Source organism: Salvelinus fontinalis, chromosome 20 (genome assembly GCF_029448725.1).
Source record: "Salvelinus fontinalis isolate EN_2023a chromosome 20, ASM2944872v1, whole genome shotgun sequence".
Taxonomy (NCBI): Eukaryota; Metazoa; Chordata; class Actinopteri; order Salmoniformes; family Salmonidae; genus Salvelinus; species Salvelinus fontinalis.
In genome coordinates, this window is record NC_074684.1 from 35,586,287 (window position 1) to 35,606,146 (window position 19,860).

The following is a 19,860-nucleotide window of genomic DNA, read 5'->3' on the forward strand; positions in this document are numbered from 1 at the left end:
TCCCAGTGCTTTGCTGCCGCTTCCCCCGGTTTCCACTAGTTACCACAGCCACAAAGTCAAATTAGCATTATGGTACAAATGCATTAAAAAAAGAATATGTTTTCTGATCTTAATTTCATGTTAGGCATAAAGTTAGCAGTTTGGTTAAGGTAAGGTTTTAATCAGATTTTGAGAGGAGAAACGGTAACAAGTGCTTCCCTCTCACTGACATGTATGGGGAAACTTCATATTGTACTCTAAAGATATGTTTGCCATGTTCCAACTATGCATTCCATGTCTCAAGCGTGATTTCATGTTATTTTTTTCAGGATAGGCGTTGGGCTACACGCTGCTATCATGTTGTACACAAAAGACATGATCATAAACGTTTTTTTTTGTACGTGCCAAACAGTGTATTTGGGCAAGCATATCAAACACAAGCAAGACACATGCAGGCAGTCAACATACAAGGGATTATTTTCTCATTATCATTGCAAACATTGACTAGTTTGTTTTTTCCGTCACTCTGGCTACAATATGTCAGCATCACTATTAAGATTATCATCACATAGTATGCAGTCTAAAGCAGTAGTTGACAAACGACGTCAGAAATAATATCGCGCCGGGTGATGCAAAATGAACTCGCCCATTGTCAGACTGGTGACAGATGTTGTGCCAGAAAGCCCCCCCCCCCCCCTTCTAATTTCCATAATTTTGTGGCTAGAGTCAATTACTTTCTATAGAACAAACTTCATGTCAGGATAGGCAACCAAAATGAATAATGAATGTATGTGTGTTATATTAAACATAGAGGAGGGAGTAAAATGTAGGCAAGCAATACACATTTCAGAAAAACTACTAGTCGAATAAGACATGGGAGAGAGATGACGAATTTTGGCAAAGATATTTATTTATAGACTAATAAACTTGAAACAAATAGCCAAACCGAAAAATGCAGACATTACTAATCAAATTAAATGCCGCCTAACTGATCATTGACAGCTGAAGGACACACATAGAAGATCACTGAAATGTAGGTTAAACTGACGGCGGCTTTGAAGCGCAGCAATGAAGAATTGAGTGCTGTACGCGTTCACGCAAATGGGGGGGATCTGATAGGGGGGAGATTTTCGGCACAACACCGGTCCCTATACACATACACATAGGGTCCGTTCGGCTGCCCCGAGGTGGAATAGCTAGGTAGCCTACTACCGGCGGTAGTTTCATGATCATTGAGAAGCGAAATAACAGTTAGTATGGCCTGTGTGTGGTTAAAACGCAGATCGGTTTTTTTTTAGCCTCAATGCAAAAACTCAAGTGGGGAGTTACATACATTTTCAGGAACTCAGGCTAGTGGCTATGATATGTCAACAACTATAAAGATTAGCCTACATTATCACACAAAACGCTGATTGTGTAGGTGCTGTGTCCTGCTTGTGCAACCGCAATATCCTTAACAACAGACAGAGGTTGTATAGCCTTCTATAAATATTAATACGGGTAATAAATATTCCGTAGCGTGGGAGACTGCATTTACAGCCACGGCTTAATTTTAACAGTGTGACATATTCACTATATAATGCTTATGTCCCAAATGGTACCCTGTTCCCTATATAGTGCACTATTTTCGACTAGCGTCCTAGTGTAGTATATGCAATAAGGTGCCATTTGGGAAGCATGCATAATGCTCAACAGTGTCTTCTACCATTGTCTTGGAGTCATTCTCTCTCCCACATGATTAGCTGTGGCCTGTGGAGCTAAACTCAGCAAAAAAAAAGAAACGTCCCTTTTTTCAGGACCCTGTCTTTCAAAGATAATTCGTAAAAATCCAAATAACTTCACAGATCTTCATTGTAAAGGGTTCCCATGCTTGTTCAATGAACCATAAACAATTAATGAACATGCACCTGTGGAACGGTCGTTAAGACATTAACAGCTTACAGACGGTAGGCAATTAAGGTCACAGTTATGAAAACTTAGGACACTAAAGAGGCCTTTCTACTGACTCTGAAAAACACTAAAATGAAGATGGACCAGACAGGTGTCGTGTCTTTGGCTATGCCGGATTAAGTGATATGACATGCTATTCTATAAAATCCTTTATCTGTAATTAATATTACCTGATTGAGCTAATCATGTAAATGTAATGAACAAGAAAGTCGGGGCACCACGAAATAATATTTATAGAGCAGTTATCTTCCGAATAAACTCTTAAAGACCTAGTAATATTTTACATCAATAGCAGTCAATATTAATCGTCACTTTATATCAGTCTCATCTGAAAGTTGTAAATTCTTGGTTATCTTCACGAACCCTGGCTAACAAGTTGAATCAGCAATACAAAATTGGCTTTAATTATTTATTTTCTAAATACCTAACTAATTAGACAGCATTACATATACACAGAATGAATCATACATTGATTACAAATTATGTCATAAAGGCTGGTTACACAAAGAAAAGGGGGTTGGGTTTGAGTGAAAGAGCGGGAAGACTGAAGAACACAGGGAGAAGCGATGTCTCTATCGGGCCGTAGGCAGCTACTCTATCGTAAATACAGAATCTTATGCCTTCTAAATTACCGCCCATTTGGAAAAGGAAAATGCAATACATATTTACTCTGAGCTGCGTTTCAATAGGTTGGTGGTAGATGGAAGGCCGTGTTGCCCAACAGAGTCCTTTGTCCTTTGAAGACTGTCTCTGGTGGTGAACGGGAAACGTTGTAGTGTCGTCGTTGTGTGGTAGACGGGATACTCTGTCCGTCCTTTCCTAGCCCACGTTTACAGGAGGTATCACTTCGGTAGCGAATAAGAGTTCAAAGTTCATACCATTGGCAACCAAAGCTCACGCTGAGGTTGGCTTTGTTCTGTAGTTATTATCTGAATCCTTCTGACATCAGAACGTCGTCCTAATGTACCCGGAACAGGAGGTTACATTTTCGTCAAGGGCTTATATAGTGGAGGGAGAGAAGGGTGTGTTTCATAGTTTATAACCCATGTCTCTTCACAGGGGCGGGCCACTGATTGAGCAGAGCTCTAATCTTATGAAAACCCAATTCTCTCATTTGTAAGCTAAAATTCATCTTTTCACAAATAATTTTATATTTAAACATTTGAATTGCACAACAAGTCCATGTGAATCTGATAACTAGAATGTGTAGACTTTCCCAGATACAGTTTATGTCGTCCTGACATCAGTCATAATGTCTCAGATGACAACCGAACTGACATTATATTCATTAAGTACCAACGCATACTTTCAACTGGTTCTATTACTGAAATATAGTTTATTTCCCTCCACTTGTTTGATGTTCCCAGACTCTGTTTAACAAAGCCTATTCAAGAGTCCCTCTGTAGAGTCAAGAGAGAGGGAAGGGAGAAAGGTATTTATGGGGGGATCATAAACCTTACCCACAGGCCAACGTCATGACACAGGACTGGCAAAAAGTGCTCTTCACTGACGAGTCGCGGTTTTGTCTCACCAGGGGTGATGGTCGGATTTGCGTTTATCGTCGAAGGAATGAACGTTACACCGAGGCCTGTACTCTGGAGCGGGATAGATTTGGAGGTGGAGGGTCCGTCATGGTCTGGTGCGGTGTGTCACAGCATCATCGGACTGCGCTTGTTGTCATTGCAGGCAATCTCAACGCTGTGCGTTTCAGGAAAGACATCCTCCACCCTCATGTGGTACCCTTTCCTGCAGGCTCATCCTGACATGACCCTTCAGCATGACAATGCCACCAGCCATACTGCTCGCTCTGTGCGTGATTTCCTGTAAAACAGGAATGTCAGTGTTCTGCCATGGCCAGCGAAGAGCCCGGATCTCATCCCATTGAGCACGTCTGGGACCTGTTGGATAGGAGGGTGAGGGCAAGGGCCATTCCCCCCAGAAATGTCCGGGAACTTGCAGGTGCCTGGGTGGAAGAGTGGGGTAACATCTCACAGCAATAACTGGCAAATCTGGTGCAGTCCATGAGGAGGAGATGCACTGCAGTACTTAATGCAGCTGGTGGCCACACCAGATACTGACTTTTACTTTTGATTTTGACCCCCCCCCCCCCTTTGTTCAGGGACACATTATTCCATTTCTGTTAGTCACATGTCTGTGGAATTTGTTCAGTTTATGTCTCAGTTGTTGAATCTTATGTTCATACAAATATTTACACATGTTAAGTTTGCTGAAAATAAACGCAGTTGACAGTGAGAGGAAGTTTCTTTTTTTTTCAGAGTTTAGTTTGGCAAAGTCTTCTTCAAACTCCCCCCCCCCCCCCCCCCCCCTCCCCACCCGCCCACCCATTATAACATCGACAGACTGTGTGGTCATGATGAAGTGTTAGTGTGTGTGTTCAGTCAGTCCATCCGTTTCTCACTCTCACACTGAGTGACTAAAGCACATCTAATAATAGCAGGTCATCTCAGCGGGTTAGATGAAGGAACTGTAGCATCACAACAGGAAAGTGTCTAGGAGTACAGTTCTGATTTTAATTAAGATGACAAAGACTAATTACAAAGTTTTTAAAAGAAAATCACAGATACTGTAGTATACAGTTGAAGCTGTCAGGTCTCAAACTTTCTAAAATACGTTTTGGTTATTTTTTGTTGTTGTGATTGTTGGTTATGTTTAGTGATGCTTTCATCATGCTTTCTAAGGTGAAAACTCAGTCAGACTTACAGGGCATATGATCAATGGGGCCTCGTTTTTTACATGTGTATAATAAAAGGGATAGATTTTCTCAGTGAAGGTGCAGCCAGTAAAAGAGTAGATATGTGACGAGGCTTCCACATCATAAAAGGAGACCTCTCCCTTCTCATAATCCACAAACACCCCTACCTTCTGGGGCTTCTCTCTCAGGGACAGAACGGCAACTTTCTTATTGTGGGCCTCGTACGTCTCCCCATCCCAAAACCCCACAGTCCACAATCCATTCCCCGGGGAGAATGTAAAAGACCCCTTCCTGTTGATGGATTCTTTTGCCACTCCTAAAGTCCATTCAGTCTTTTCCTTTACCTGCACCTCATAGTAGAATCTCCCTGAGGAGAAGCCCTCCTTTCCCAGGACACAGATGCCAGCATTAAACCTCTCTGGGTTGTCAGGGAGGTTCTGTGCTCCGTCTCCATACCTCACTTGTTTCCCATCACCAGACACGATAAGCCAGAGATGTGCTGTATCAGAATCAAAAGTCACATCTACTGCACACTGCCTAATTCTCTTCAGCTTGATTTCAGGCAACTTCTCCATCTCTTTATCGAGTGTCTTCCCTAGCTCAGACACAGCTCTCATCACAGTACCCACACACAGATTCTTGTTTACACTGATCTCAGACCAGTTCTTGGTAGGTGGAAGGCTGCAGAGGGATGGAGAACTCCGGAGGAGGTGGAGCTGGTCCTCAGTGTGTGACAACTGATCCAGTTCAGTGCTTTTTCTCTGTAGCTCGGTGATTTCCTGCTCCAACTCTTTGATAAACTCTTCGGCCTGCCTCTCTGCCGCTTTCTGCTTCTTCTCAATCGCCTCGATGAGCTCAGCCTGGCTTTTCTCAATGCACCGCACCAGAGCAGTGAAGACCTCCACACTATCTGCTATGCCTTTCTCTGCATCTCTCTTGCTGAGGTCCCCTGAGTGTTTGATCTCCTGAATCTTCTGTTTTCGTTCCCGTATCATCTGCTGCACTTTCCCCTTAGTCTTCTCCAGCTGAGCCTTCCTCTCTCCACACTCTTCCTCTATAGGGACAGTCTTGTGAGTCTTGTGGTCTGTCTCAGTGCAGATCTGACACACACACGTCAGGTCTATCCTGCAGAACATCTCCAGGGGTCTGCTGTGTCTCTGACACACCTTGTCTTCCAGGTTGTCCACGGGATCGATCAGCTTGTGTCTCGTCAAGGCTGCCACTCTCTGATGAGGCTCCAGGTGAGTCTCGCAGTAAGAGACCAGACACACCAGGCAAGACTTCAGGGCCTTGTGCTCACCCTCAGTACAGACATCACAGGACACTTCTCCTGGAGGTGTAGTTCAACTTCTGGGGTGATTGTTGTGACTTTAACCGGAGACAACTTCCTGAGCTGAGCAGCCATTTTGGAAGTGATCCTTACTACGCTGAGATCAGGTCTCCTGTCAAAAGGTATTTTTTACACAGTGGACACTCACAGAGGTCAGTGGTATCCCACTATCCACTGATACGGACCTTGCGGAAGCTGTGTCCACATGAGAAGGTGACTGGGTCAGTGAACTCATCCAGACGGATGAAACTGGAACTGATATATACTAATATATATATATATTATCAATCTACACACAATACCTCATAATGGCAAAGCAAAAACAGGCTTTTAGAAATGTTTGCAAATTTATTACAAATAAAAAATAGATACCTTATTTATATAAGTATTCAGACCCTTTGCGATGAGAATTGAATGGAACCACCAAGACTCTTCCTAGAACTCTCTGCATGGCCAAACTGAGCAATCGGGGCAGAAGGGCCTTGGTCAGGGAGGTGACCAAGAACCCGATTGTCACTCTGAAAGAGATCCAGAGTTCCTCTGTGGAGATGGGAGAACCTTCCATGGTAGAGTGGCCCGACGGAAGCCACTCCTCAGTAAAAGACACATGACAGCCCACTTGGAGTTTGCCAAAAGACACCTAAAGGACTCTCAGACCATAAGAAACAAGATTCTCTGGTATGATGAAACCATGATTTAACTCTTTGGCCTGAATGCCAAGTGTCACGTCTGGAGGAAACCAGGCACTGCTCATAACCTGGCCAATACCATCCCTACGGTGAAGCATGGTGGTGGCAGCATCATGCTGTGGGGATGTTTTTCAGCAGCAGGGACTGAGAGACAAGTCAGGATCGAGGGAAAGATGAACAGAGTAAAGTACAGAGAGAGCCTTGATGAAAACCTTCTCCAGAGCGCTCAGGACCTCAGACTGGGGTGACGGTTCACCTTCCAACAGGACAACAACCCTAAGCACACAACCAAGAGAACACAGGAGTGGCTTCGGAACGAGTCTGGACTTGAACGCAATCTAAGATCTCTGGCGAGGCCTGAAAATAGCTGTGCAGCGATGTTCCCATCCAACCTGATAGAGCTTTAGAGGATCTGCAGAGAAGAATGGGAGAAACTCCCCAAAATACAGGTGTGCCAAGCTTTTAGCGTTATAACCAAGAAGACTCAATGCTGTTACCACTGCCAAAGGTGCTTCAACAAAGTACTGAGTAAAGTGTCTGAAAACTTATGTAAATGTGATATTTAAAAAAAAATGTTTTTATACATTTGCAAACATGAAAAAAAAAAGTTTTTGCTTTGTCATTACGGAGTATTGTGTGTAGATGGATGAGGAAATTTAACAACTGAGTTAATTTTAGAATAAGGCTGTAACGTAACAAAATGTGGAAAAAGGGAAGGGGTCTGAATAATTTCCCGAATGCACTGTATATTGTAAGCAAATGTGGCGAGGTTCTCGCATATAAATCCTTGCACATTAAGATATTTCCTGAAGTTGAATACTCATGTAGTAGGCGGTTAACGTGCACAGGTTTAGTGTGAAATAAATTAACATATATATATATATATATATATATATATATATATATATATATATATATATATATATATATATATATATAAATCACATAAACAAACAAGTATTAGCTTAGCATAAGTGTTTGCTTCTTCTCCCTCTCTCTCCTTACCCAAGTCGTTTGTCTTCCAAGCAGAGGAAAAGAGACAGTGATTCTCCAACTTTGTTTTCCTTCTTTTGTTCAGGTTTTCCAGTTGAGTTTCACTTCAGCAAAGTGATGTCACTAAGCCCTTCCCTGCCTTGTACCATTTCCTACTAGGTTGACTTCTGCTCTTAAAGGGATAGACCCTCTGAAATTGATGGCACTTTTAAAGCTTGACTCTTTGACTCAAATATAATGGTGGGACAAGGCAAACACATCAGTCCTGTCTCAACTTAAATAGTATCATCAGAATTGACATTGGATAAAAGTGCAGACCCAGAGAGTCAACATGGCATATCATGTACTGCAATTGGAGGAACAATGGGAAAGTAATGCTGCTTTGAAATTAGATAAACTTGTAACCCCACTTTTGAGAAATGGCCCTTGAAAAGTTTTGGTTGAGTTTTTACACTTTTTTTGTTCACAACCATTCAGCATTGTTCACACCCTCTGAAGCGTTTTCTCCACCGATCTCTTTAAGGATTCACGCGAGGCCATGTGCTAAACAGAGCGAGTAAGGTAGTGTAGTAAACAATCAAAGATTTCAAGACTAAAAGTGGTGAAAGTAGTAGCCGACAATAAAGAACAACTCCAGGTGAAAATACACTTAATAAAGAACGTAAGAGCCAATCATGTTGGAGGTCAATTAAATAATCAAAACGTGCTTTTACATACCAAGTGTTGTTGTCGTTTCCACACCGCTGCTTTTGTCACATGAGATGGGAGCAGCTTTCCACCAAAGTGTTTGTGTCCTGGTAATAATATTGCATTATCCTCTGGGTGGCGTCCTGGTAATAATATTGCATTATCCTCTGGGTGGCGTCCTGGTAATAATATTGCATTATCCTCTGGGTGGCGTCCTGGTGATAATATTGCATTATCCTCTGGGTGGCATCCTGGTAATACTATTGCATTATCCTCTGGGTGGCGTCCTGGTAATACTATTGCATTATCCTCTGGGTGGCGTCCTGGTAATACTATTGCATTATCCTCTGGGTGGCGTCCTGGTAATACTATTGCATTATCCTCTGGGTGGCGTCATGGTAATACTATTGCATTATCATCTGGGTGGAGTCATGGTAATACTATTGCATTATCCTCTGGGTGGTGTCCTGGTAATACTATTGCATTATCCTCTGGGTGGTGTCCTGGTAATATTATTGCATTATCCTCTGGGTGGCGTCCTGGTAATACTATTGCGTTATCCTCTGGGTGGCGTCCTGGTAATACTATTGCATTATCCTCTGGGTGGCGTCCTGGTAATAATATTGCATTATCCTCTGGGTGGCGTCCTGGTGATAATATTGCATTATCCTCTGGGTGGCATCCTGGTAATACTATTGCATTATCCTCTGGGTGGCGTCCTGGTAATACTATTGCATTATCCTCTGGGTGGCGTCCTGGTAATACTATTGCATTATCCTCTGGGTGGCGTCCTGGTAATACTATTGCATTATCCTCTGGATGGTATCCTGGTAATACTATTGCATTATCCTCTGGGTGGCGTCCTGGTAATACTATTGCGTTATCCTCTGGGTGGCGTCCTGGTAATACTATTGCATTATCCTCTGGGTGGCGTCCTGGTGATAATATTGCATTATCCTCTGGGTGGCGTCCTGGTAATACTATTGCATTATCCTCTGGGTGGCGTCCTGGTAATACTATTGCATTATCCTCTGGATGGTATCCTGCTAATACTATTGCATTATCCTCTGGGTGGCGTCCTGGTAATACTATTGCATTATCCTCTGGGTGGCGTCCTGGTAATAATATTGCATTATCCTCTGGGTGGCGTCCTGGTGATAATATTGCATTATCCTCTGGGTGGCATCCTGGTAATACTATTGCATTATCCTCTGGGTGGCGTCCTGGTAATACTATTGCATTATCCTCTGGGTGGCGTCCTGGTAATACTATTGCATTATCCTCTGGGTGGCGTCCTGGTAATACTATTGCATTATCCTCTGGGTGGTGTCATGGTAATACTATCGCATTATCCTCTGGGTGGCGTCCTGGTAATACTATTGCATTATCCTCTGGATGGTATCCTGGTAATACTATTGCATTATCCTCTGGGTGGCGTCCTGGTAATACTATTGCGTTATCCTCTGGGTGGCGTCCTGGTAATACTATTGCATTATCCTCTGGGTGGCGTCCTGGTGATAATATTGCATTATCCTCTGGGTGGCGTCCTGGTAATACTATTGCATTATCCTCTGGGTGGCGTCCTGGTAATACTATTGCATTATCCTCTGGGTGGTATCCTGCTAATACTATTGCATTATCCTCTGGGTGGCGTCCTGGTAATACTATTGCATTATCCTCTGGGTGGCGTCCTGGTAATACTATTGCATTATCCTTTGCGTAGCTGTTGATGAAGTTCACAACTCGCTGCAAGTCCTCGTGCTTCAGGTATAACCTGTGCTTGGTGTTATGAATCTACAGGTAGCTCAAGCTAACCAGCCAGGTTCAATGTTAGCTAGGTAGCTAACAGTATGCTTTAACATGCAATGAAAACGACTTTCTGACAAAATTTGAAACGTATAAAATCTGAAATGTTTCACGGTCATGGTTGCCATTCGTTTGTAGATGTAATCCGGAGACAGGCGTTTTACACAACAGCCTTCTGTGTCGTCTTTTCGACTCTTTTCGTCCACATTTGCAATCAAAACGTCAGAATTTTTCCCACGTCACTTTCTCATACTCTTTCATCGGGCATTCCACTGATTTCAACTCAGTCAACTTCTTCCGTGATAACAACACTGTGATCTCCGTTTCTTCCCCATCACTGTCATCAGAAGACTCTACAACGTCTGGATGAATGAAAATGTTTTTACTTTAAGTCAGTGATTTCCTCGTCGTCTGATTCATTTTCAGAGTCAGAGAGAGTCAGCATGGTACGATCTTCCTCCAGAAAGCAGTCCATCACAACTTTTTCCCACGGATCTTTTTCGATAGCGCCTGCTAAATTCAGGGCAGAAATCTTCTTGAGAGTAGTAGCAACACTTTTGCAGTTCTCCATGGCTATATCTTTCATAAAGCAAATTATTATTCTTCTTCTTTGGAGTTGAACGGCGGTTGACATCCAATATGTTGCATTACCGCCCCCAACTGGACTAATATAAACCCATTATACTTTGTGATACAATTATTATTTTTTAAACAGCCTTCCAACTAACCCTACACTCATTAAAAACCCATTACCCCCTAACACTACTTTGAACCTATCTGCTCCTGCAACATGCTAACGGCCTGGGAGGTCAACACACCGTGTAAGCTCTTCTGAAGTCAAATCTCGTATGGCCAAATACTTCTCTGTAGCTGCCACCACAACATCTATTTTCTGTGATTTCCGTTCCATTTCTGAGGTACAGTTAACCATTGCTATGAACGCTAAGAAGCCAACCTTACTGAAGCATATGTCACTTGTCGGCTTTATCCCTCTGTTCTAGCACAGATCTACTACTCACAAGAATCCTCTCAGGATGCCTCACCCTTGACCCATTCTCTTCTACTTTCTTCACTGCCTCAGCATATGACACTTTCTGCGCTACACTGACTCGAGCCACCTCAACCTGCCTCTCTCGCACTAGACACTTCCAATCCCCAGCAACATGAGCACCCCTACAGTTGACACACAACTTTATCCACCAAAGCTACACAGTCCTCTATCCCATGCCCTCCTGCACACTTCCCACATCTTGGAATCTCCCTCCTACAAACTGCTGAAACATGACCATAAACGTGGCACCTGAAACACTGCAGTGGATTCGGTACAAAAGCTCTAACAGGAAAACTGATATATCCTAACATGACTTTGTCGGGTAAAGACTCTGACTCAACTCAAGGACTGACTCCTCTGTTTCACCACGCTCACCACCGGGTCTGTGTTGCACCAAATGGCAGCATCACAAACACCAGGAATGTTCAACTTCAAATGCTCCTCCTCCACATTTAACTCTACCCCAGAAATCACTCCTGGTGCCCTGAACAATGGGGCCCTGTTCCTAAGAGCAAAGCAAGAAACAGATCTTGATCCAAGTTGCATGGCACGGAGCACCCGCTCCCTCTGGTCAGAAGAAACACAAACAAATATCACAAGTCTACTACAGGTTACCTTCACTGATTCAGCTACACCCAACTCCTTTCTTACCCTCCCTGAAACCACATGGATTCGCCAAAAGGCAAAGATCCACTTTCTCCAAAAATGTCACTCCTACTGGACCAGATTCTTCTTGATCATGTCCATTGATGCCAGGCTCGGGTTCCGAGATTTTCACCACACCTTCCACCTCGCTTAACTTCATTCACTTCTATTTCACCTCCAGAACTTGGTTTGGCACTAGGCTCACTCTGTTTTCACTTGACACCAATCTTCCACATTTTTATCGCCATCTTCATCAAATCCAACCCCTGCTTTCCTTATTCTCTTCAACCTCTTCTTTCTCTTTTTCCTCCTGCATTCCTCCTCAGAAATCCACCTTTCTGTGTCCATGTCCCAATATTCCTCTTCCCCTCTGACTTTGCTTGCGGCCTGGTGGCGTCCGGACTCAACCCCATCTCATAATCATCCTGCTCACCTTGGAAACGTGTTGTCTCCAGGTGCTGACATTTTGAGAGCATGAGTCTTCTGTCCGATTGAGCGCAAAACGTTTAGTTGCAACAGAAACCGTTTACTCCCTTGTCCAAAAAAAAACTCTCGCTAGCGGAATACACATCCTTAAACAATCAGTAGATTACCTGAGCAGCTTATGTTATAGACAGAAGCCTGCGACATGGCAGACCAATCAGAACTCATCTCTCGGCATGTCCAGTCCACACATTAGCTCAGCCAATCAAATCAAATCAAATTGTATTAGTCACATGCGCCCCGAATACAACAGCTGAACCTTACAGTGAAATGCTTACTTACGAGCCACTAACCAACAATGAAGTTGAAAAAAAATACAAAAATACAAATAAGAATATGAAATAAAAGTAACAAGTAATTAAAGAACAGCTGTAAAATAACAGTAGTGAGACTATATAGAGGGGGGTACCGGTACAGAGTCAATGTGCTGGGGCACCGGTTAGTCGAGGTAATTGACGTAATATGTACAAGTAGGTGGAGTTATTAAAGTAACTAATCATAGATGATAACAGAGAGTAGCAGCGATGTAGGGGGGGGGGGGGGGGGGGGGGTGCAAATAGTCTGGGTAGCCATTTGACTAGATGTTCAGGAGTCTTATGGCTTTGGGGTTGAAGCTGTCTAGAAGCCTCTTGGACCTAGACTTTGCGCTCCGGTACCGCTTGCCGTGCGGTAGCAGAGAGAACAGTCTATGATTAGGGTGGCTAGAGCCTATGACAATTTTTAGGGCCTTCCTCTGACACCGCCTGGTATAGAGGTCCTGGATGGCAGGAAGCTTGGCCCCGGTGATGTACTGGGCCGTACGCACTACTGTAGTGCCTTGCGGTCGGAGGCTAAGAAGTTGCCATACCAGGCAGTGATGCAACCAGTCAGGATGCTCTGGATGGTGCAGCTTTAGAACCTTTTGAGGATCTGAGGACCCATGCCAAATCTTTTCAGTCTCCTGAAGGGGAGCTCGGTCCTCTTTTTCCTGTTGTCTACAATCATCTCCTTTCTCTTGATCACGTTGAGGGAGAGGTTGTTGTCCTGGCACCACACGACAGGGTCTCTGACTTATAGGCTGTCTAGTTGTTGTCGGTGATCAGGCCTTCCACTGTTGTGTCATCAGCAAACTTAATGATGGTGTTGGAGTCGTGTTTGGCCATGCAGTCATAAGTGAACATGGAGTACAGGAGGGGACTGAGCACGCACCTCTGAGGGGCCCCTGTGTTGAGGATCAGCGTGGCAGATGTGTTGTTACCTACCCTTACCACCTGGGGGCGGCCCGTCAGGAAGTCCAGGATCCAGTTGCAGGAGAAGTGTTTAGGTCCAGTGTCCTTAGCTTATTGATGAGCTTTGAGGGCACTATGGTGTTAAATGCTGAGCTGTAGTCAATGAATAGCATTCTCACGTAGGTGTTCTTTTTGTCCAGGTAGGAAAGGGCAGTGTGGAGTGCAAAAGAGATTACATAATCAGTGTATCTGTTAGGGCGGTATGCAAATTGCAGTGGGTCTAGGGCTTCTGGGATATTGGTGTTGACGTGAGCCATGACCAGCGTTTCAAAGTACTTCATGGCTACAGACGTGAGTGCTACGGGTCGGTAGTCATTTAAGCAGGTTGCCTTAGTGTTCTTGGGCACAGGCACTATGGTGGTCTGCTTAAAACATGTTGGTATTACAGACTTGGACAGGGAGAGGTTGAACATGTCAGTGAAGACATGTCCGGGTCACATACTGAGAGAGCCATTTGGTCAGCTTATGCTCACAGTACGCATCCTGGTAATCCGTCTGGCCCTGCGGCATTGTGAATGTTGACCTGTTTAAAGGTCTTACTCGCATCAGCTGCGGAGAGCATGATCACACAGTCTTCCGGAACAGCTGGTGCTCTCATGCATGTTTCAGTGTTATTTGCCTCGAAGCGAGCATAGAAGTAGTTTAGCTCGTCTGGTAGGCTCGTGTCACTGGGCAGCTCTCGGCTGTGCTTCCCTTTGTAGTCTGTAATGGTTTGCAAGCTCTGCCACATCCGATGAGCGTCAGAGCCGGTGTAGTACGATTCGATCTTCGTCCTGTATTGATGCTTTGCCTGTTTGATGGTTCGTTGGAGGGCATAGCGGGATTTCTTATAAGCTTCCGGGTTAGAGTCCCGCTCCTTGAAAGCAGCAGCTCTAGCCTTTAGCTCACTGAGGATGTTGCCTGTAATCCATGGCTTCTGATTGGGGTATATACGTACAGTCACTGTGGGGACGATGTCATCGATGCACTTATTGATGAATCCGATGACTGATGTGGTATACTCCTCAATGCCATCGGAGCAATCCCGGAACATATTCCAGTCTGTGCTAGCAAAATAGTCCTGTAGCTTAGCATCTGCTTCATCTAACCACTTTTGTATTGATCGGGTCACTGATGCTTCCTGCTTTATTTTTTGCTTGTAAGCAGGAATCAGGAGGATGGAATTATGGTCAGATTTGCCAAATGGAGTGTGAGGGAGAGCTTTGTACGTGTCTCTGTGTGTTGAGTAAAGGTGGTCCAGAGTTTTTTCCCCTCTGGTTGCACATTTAACATGCTGATAGAAATTTGGTAAGACCGATTTAAATTTCCCTGCATTTAAAGTCCCCGGCCACTAGGAGCGATGCCTCTGGGTGAGCGTTTTCCTATTTGCTTATTGTGGAATACAACTCATTGAGTGCGGACTTAGTGCCAGCGTCAGTCTGTGGTGGTATGTAGACAGCTAAGAAAAATACAGATGAAAACTCTCTTAGTAGATAGTGTGGTCTACAGCTTATCATGAGATACTCTACCTCAGGCGAGCAAAACCTCGAGACGTCCTTAGATGCACCAGCTGTTATTTACAAAAATACATTGTCCGCCGCCCCTTGTATAACCAGAGGCTGCTGTTCTATCCTGCTGGTACAGCGTATAACCAGCCAGCTGTATGTTGATAATGTCGTTGTTCGGCCACGACTCCGTGAAGCATAAGAATGTTTTGAATGTCCTGTTGGTAGTTTAATCGATTTTATTTTCCAAAGATTGCACGTTTACTTGCAGAATGGAATGCAGTGGGGGTTTATTCGATCGCCTGGGAATTCTCTGAATTCGTGGCTAGCGGGAAAGTTCTTGTCTTTTTCCTTGGCTAAACCAACTAGGTTTGTAATTTAACAAAAAAATATATATGTTTACAGATGACATAAAATTTTGTTATTAAGGCACATGAAAGTTCACATGTTGCTGAAGGCATTTCAATAAATGACACTCAAATGCCTTTCCTTTGAAGTAGTGACGTCCGTCATATGCCCAGATTTTTTAAACAGGGTCACATACTGTATACACTGAGTATACAAAACATGAAGCTCTTTTCATACTGATCCCTTATTGATGTCACCACTTTAATCAGTGTAGATGAAAGGGAGGAGACCGGTTAAAGAAGGATGAAGTGCCTTTGAACTGGGTTTGATAGTAGGTGCCCAGGTGCTCCGGTATGATAGTAGGTGCCAGGTGCACCGGTATGATAGTAGGTGCCAGGTGCACCGGTATGATAGTAGGTGCCAGGTGCACCGGTATGATAGTAGGTGCCAGGTGCACCGGTATGATAGTAGGTGCCAGGTGCATCGGTATGATAGTAGGTCCCAGGTATGATAGTAGGTCCCAGGTATGATAGTAGGTGCCAGGTGCTCCGGTATGATAGTAGGTGCCAGGTATGATAGTAGGTGCCCAGGTGCATCGGTATGATAGTAGGTGCCAGGTGCATCGGTATGATAGTAGGTGCCCAGGTGCACCGGTATGATAGTAGGTCCCAGGTATGATAGTAGGTGCCAGGTATGATAGTAGGTCCCAGGTGCATCGGTATGATAGTAGGTGCCAGGTGCATCGGTATGATAGTAGGTGCCAGGTATGATAGTAGGTGCCCAGGTGCATCGGTATGATAGTAGGTGCCAGGTGCATCGGTATGATAGTAGGTGCCCAGGTGCACCGGTATGATAGTAGGTCCCAGGTATGATAGTAGGTCCCAGGTATGATAGTAGGTCCCAGGTATGATAGTAGGTCCCAGGTATGATAGTAGGTGCCAGGTATGATAGTAGGTCCCAGGTATGATAGTAGGTGCCAGGTATGATAGTAGGTGCCAGGTGCACCGGTATGATAGTAGGTCCCAGGTATGATAGTAGGTCCCAGGTATGATAGTAGGTGCCAGGTATGATAGTAGGTCCCAGGTATGATAGTAGGTCCCAGGTATGATAGTAGGTGCCAGGTATGATAGTAGGTGCCAGGTGGACCGGTATGATAGTAGGTGCCAGGTATACCGGTATGATAGTAGGTGCCCAGGTGCACCGGTATGATAGTAGGTCCCAGGTATGATAGTAGGTCCCAGGTATGATAGTAGGTGCCAGGTGCTCCGGTATGATAGTAGGTGCCAGGTATGATAGTAGGTGCCAGGTATGATAGTAGGTCCCAGGTATGATAGTAGGTCCCAGGAATGATAGTAGGTCCCAGGTATGATAGTAGGTCCCAGGTATGATAGTAGGTGCCAGGTATGATAGTAGGTCCCAGGTATGATAGTAGGTCCCAGGTATGATAGTAGGTCCCAGGTATGATAGTAGGTCCCAGGTATGATAGTAGGTGCCAGGTGCTCCGGTATGATAGTAGGTGCCAGGTATGATAGTAGGTGCCAGGTATGATAGTAGGTCCCAGGAATGATAGTAGGTCTCAGGTATGATAGTAGGTCCCAGGTATGATAGTAGGTCCCAGGAATGATAGTAGGTCTCAGGTATGATAGTAGGTCCCAGGTATGATAGTAGGTCCCAGGTATGATAGTAGGTCCCAGGTATGATAGTAGGTCCCAGGAATGATAGTAGGTCTCAGGTATGATAGTAGGTCCCAGGTATGATAGTAGGTCCCAGGTATGATAGTAGGTCCCAGGTATGATAGTAGGTCCCAGGTATGATAGTAGGTCCCAGGAATGATAGTAGGTCTCAGGTATGATAGTAGGTCCCAGGTATGATAGTAGGTCTCAGGTATGATAGTAGGTCCCAGGAATGATAGTAGGTCCCAGGTATGATAGTAGGTCCCAGGTATGATAGTAGGTCCCAGGTGCACCGGTATGATAGTAGGTCCCAGGAATGATAGTAGGTCCCAGGTATGATAGTAGGTCCCAGGTATGATAGTAGGTCTCAGGTATGATAGTAGGTCCCAGGAATGATAGTAGGTCTCAGGTATGATAGTAGGTCCCAGGAATGATAGTAGGTCCCAGGAATGATAGTAGGTCTCAGGTTCACCGGTATGATAGTAGGTCCCAGGTATGATAGTAGGTCTCAGGTATGATAGTAGGTCCCAGGTATGATAGTAGGTCTCAGGTATGATAGTAGGTCCCAGGAATGATAGTAGGTCCCAGGAATGATAGTAGGTCTCAGGTTCACCGGTATGATAGTAGGTCCCAGGTATGATAGTAGGTCCCAGGTGCACCGGTATGATAGTAGGTCCCAGGTATGATAGTAGGTCCCAGGTATGATAGTAGGTCTCAGGTATGATAGTAGGTCCCAGGTATGATAGTAGGTGCCCAGGTGCACCGGTATGATAGTAGGTGCCAGGTTCACCGGTTTAAGTGTGTCAAGAACTGCACCGCAGCTGGGTTTTTCACTCTCAACTGTTTCCCGTGGTGATCAAGAACGGTACATCACCAAAAGGTCATCCAGCCAACTTGACACAGCTGTGGGACCAGCCAACTTGACACAGCTGTGGGACCAGCCAACTTGACGGAACTCTGGGACCAGCCAACTTGACGGAACTCTGGGACCAGCCAACTTGACTCAACTCTGGGACCAGCCAACTTGACTCAACCGTGGGACCAGCCAACTTGACGGAACTCTGGGACCAGCCAACTTGACACAGCTGTGGGACCAGCCAACTTGACACAGCTGTGGGACCAGCCAACTTGACACAGCTGTGGGACCAGCCAACTTGACACAGCTGTGGGACCAGCCAACTTGACGGAACTCTGGGACCAGCCAACTTGACACAGCTGTGGGACCAGCCAACTTGACGGAACTCTGGGACCAGCCAACTTGACACAGCTGTGGGACCAGCCAACTTGACGGAACTCTGGAACCAGCCAACTTGACACAACTGTGGGACCAGCCAACTTGACGGAACTCTGGGACCAGCCAACTTGACACAACTGTGGGACCAGCCAACTTGACGGAACTCTGGGACCAGCCAACTTGACACAACCGTGGGACCAGCCAACTTGACACAACCGTGGGACCAGCCAACTTGACACAACTGTGGGACCAGCCAACTTGACACAACTGTGGGACCAGCCAACTTGACACAACTGTGGGACCAGCCAACTTGACACAACTGTGGGACCAGCCAACTTGACTCAACTGTACAAGTAGCATCAGTGGAAGTTCATTTGCTAATTGTCAATCTAAAAATGTGTTTCGAGTGTTGGCTTTATGGTTTGTATACATATAATATTCATATTACACAATCCGTAGTTTTGGCTAACAAACTAGCAATATAAACTTTTGCTCACGGAGTGGACCCTTTTGGGCTCAGGAGCAAATCTTCCGTAATTTAACTTTCAAGTTATCCTTGGACTGTAACATCATGTTTCACCCTGAGATCTCCTGTATAATGTCAAAAACATTGTTAGTCACAAAAAACATGGCTGTTAGTTAGGATCTGTGTGCTTCTGTGTGTGTGTTTGTGTGTGTGTGTGTGTGTGTGCGTGTGCGTGTGCGTGCGTGCATGCGTGCGTCCGTATGTATGTTTGCAACAAGCTCTTACAGTCTCAAGTCAGAATTTTTTGTTACTTCTCTGTATCGTTCCAAGGTTAAGATCTGGCATTAATGCAGAATTCTTAAGGTTGGGCGTTGACTCTGAATCGTTAAGGTAAGGGTTAACATTTGGGTTAGGCTTGAATCAAAAATTTCAAAAACAACTTTCTATCGCTGGATTCAAAACATGCAACCTTTGTAACTAGAGGCCGAAGCTTACGTCCATCCACCATCCTCTTCCACAAAATCCCAGCAAAACCTACTTGAAGGTAACAGCTCTAACTGTTGCCCCTAGTGAACGGGTTCCAGGTCATCTCCCGACGTCCACAGACATGGAAGGACGTCGAATACTGACTTGCATCACAGCCTGATGGTTGTCCCAAAATATTACTTGTGATTAGAGGACAATAGAGCTAGTCTAGAACTGAGCCATGTGGGACGTGTTGTAAAGCGGCAATCATGGAATCTTGAGAATGGCTATAGATGGCTGGATGAGGTGAGAGTTGTACTGAGGATGAAGACTGAGGTGTGTGTGTGTGGAGGGGTGGTTGTGTGTGTGTGTGTGTGTGTGTGTGTGTGTGTGTGTGTGTGTGTGTGTGTGTGTGTGTGTGTGTGTGTGTGTGTGTGTGTGTGTGTGTGTGTGTGTGTGTGTGTGTGTGTGTGTGTGTGTGTGTGTGGAGGGGCGGTTGTGTGTGTGTGTGTGTATGCACACGTGTCCGTGTTCATATCTTTGTATGTGTGTGTGTGTGCATTTGTGTTCCCAGCTAAATCAATACAACTCCCCCT

The 19,860-nt window shown here is 44.9% G+C and overlaps 1 protein-coding gene and 1 pseudogene across 1 annotated transcript in view; both read right to left on the reverse strand.

The window, feature by feature from the left end:
• LOC129817788 (uncharacterized) overlaps nucleotides 1–7,728 on the reverse strand; it is a 29,708-nt gene extending 21,980 nt beyond the window's left edge. The window contains exon 1 of the mRNA XM_055873349.1: nucleotides 7,667–7,728. The gene's annotated coding sequence lies outside the window, so the exon portion shown is untranslated. The remainder of the gene's footprint in view (nucleotides 1–7,666) is intronic.
• On the reverse strand, nucleotides 4,291–10,718 carry LOC129817889 (E3 ubiquitin-protein ligase TRIM39-like; annotated as a pseudogene).
• Nucleotides 10,719–19,860: the final 9,142 nt, after the last annotated feature.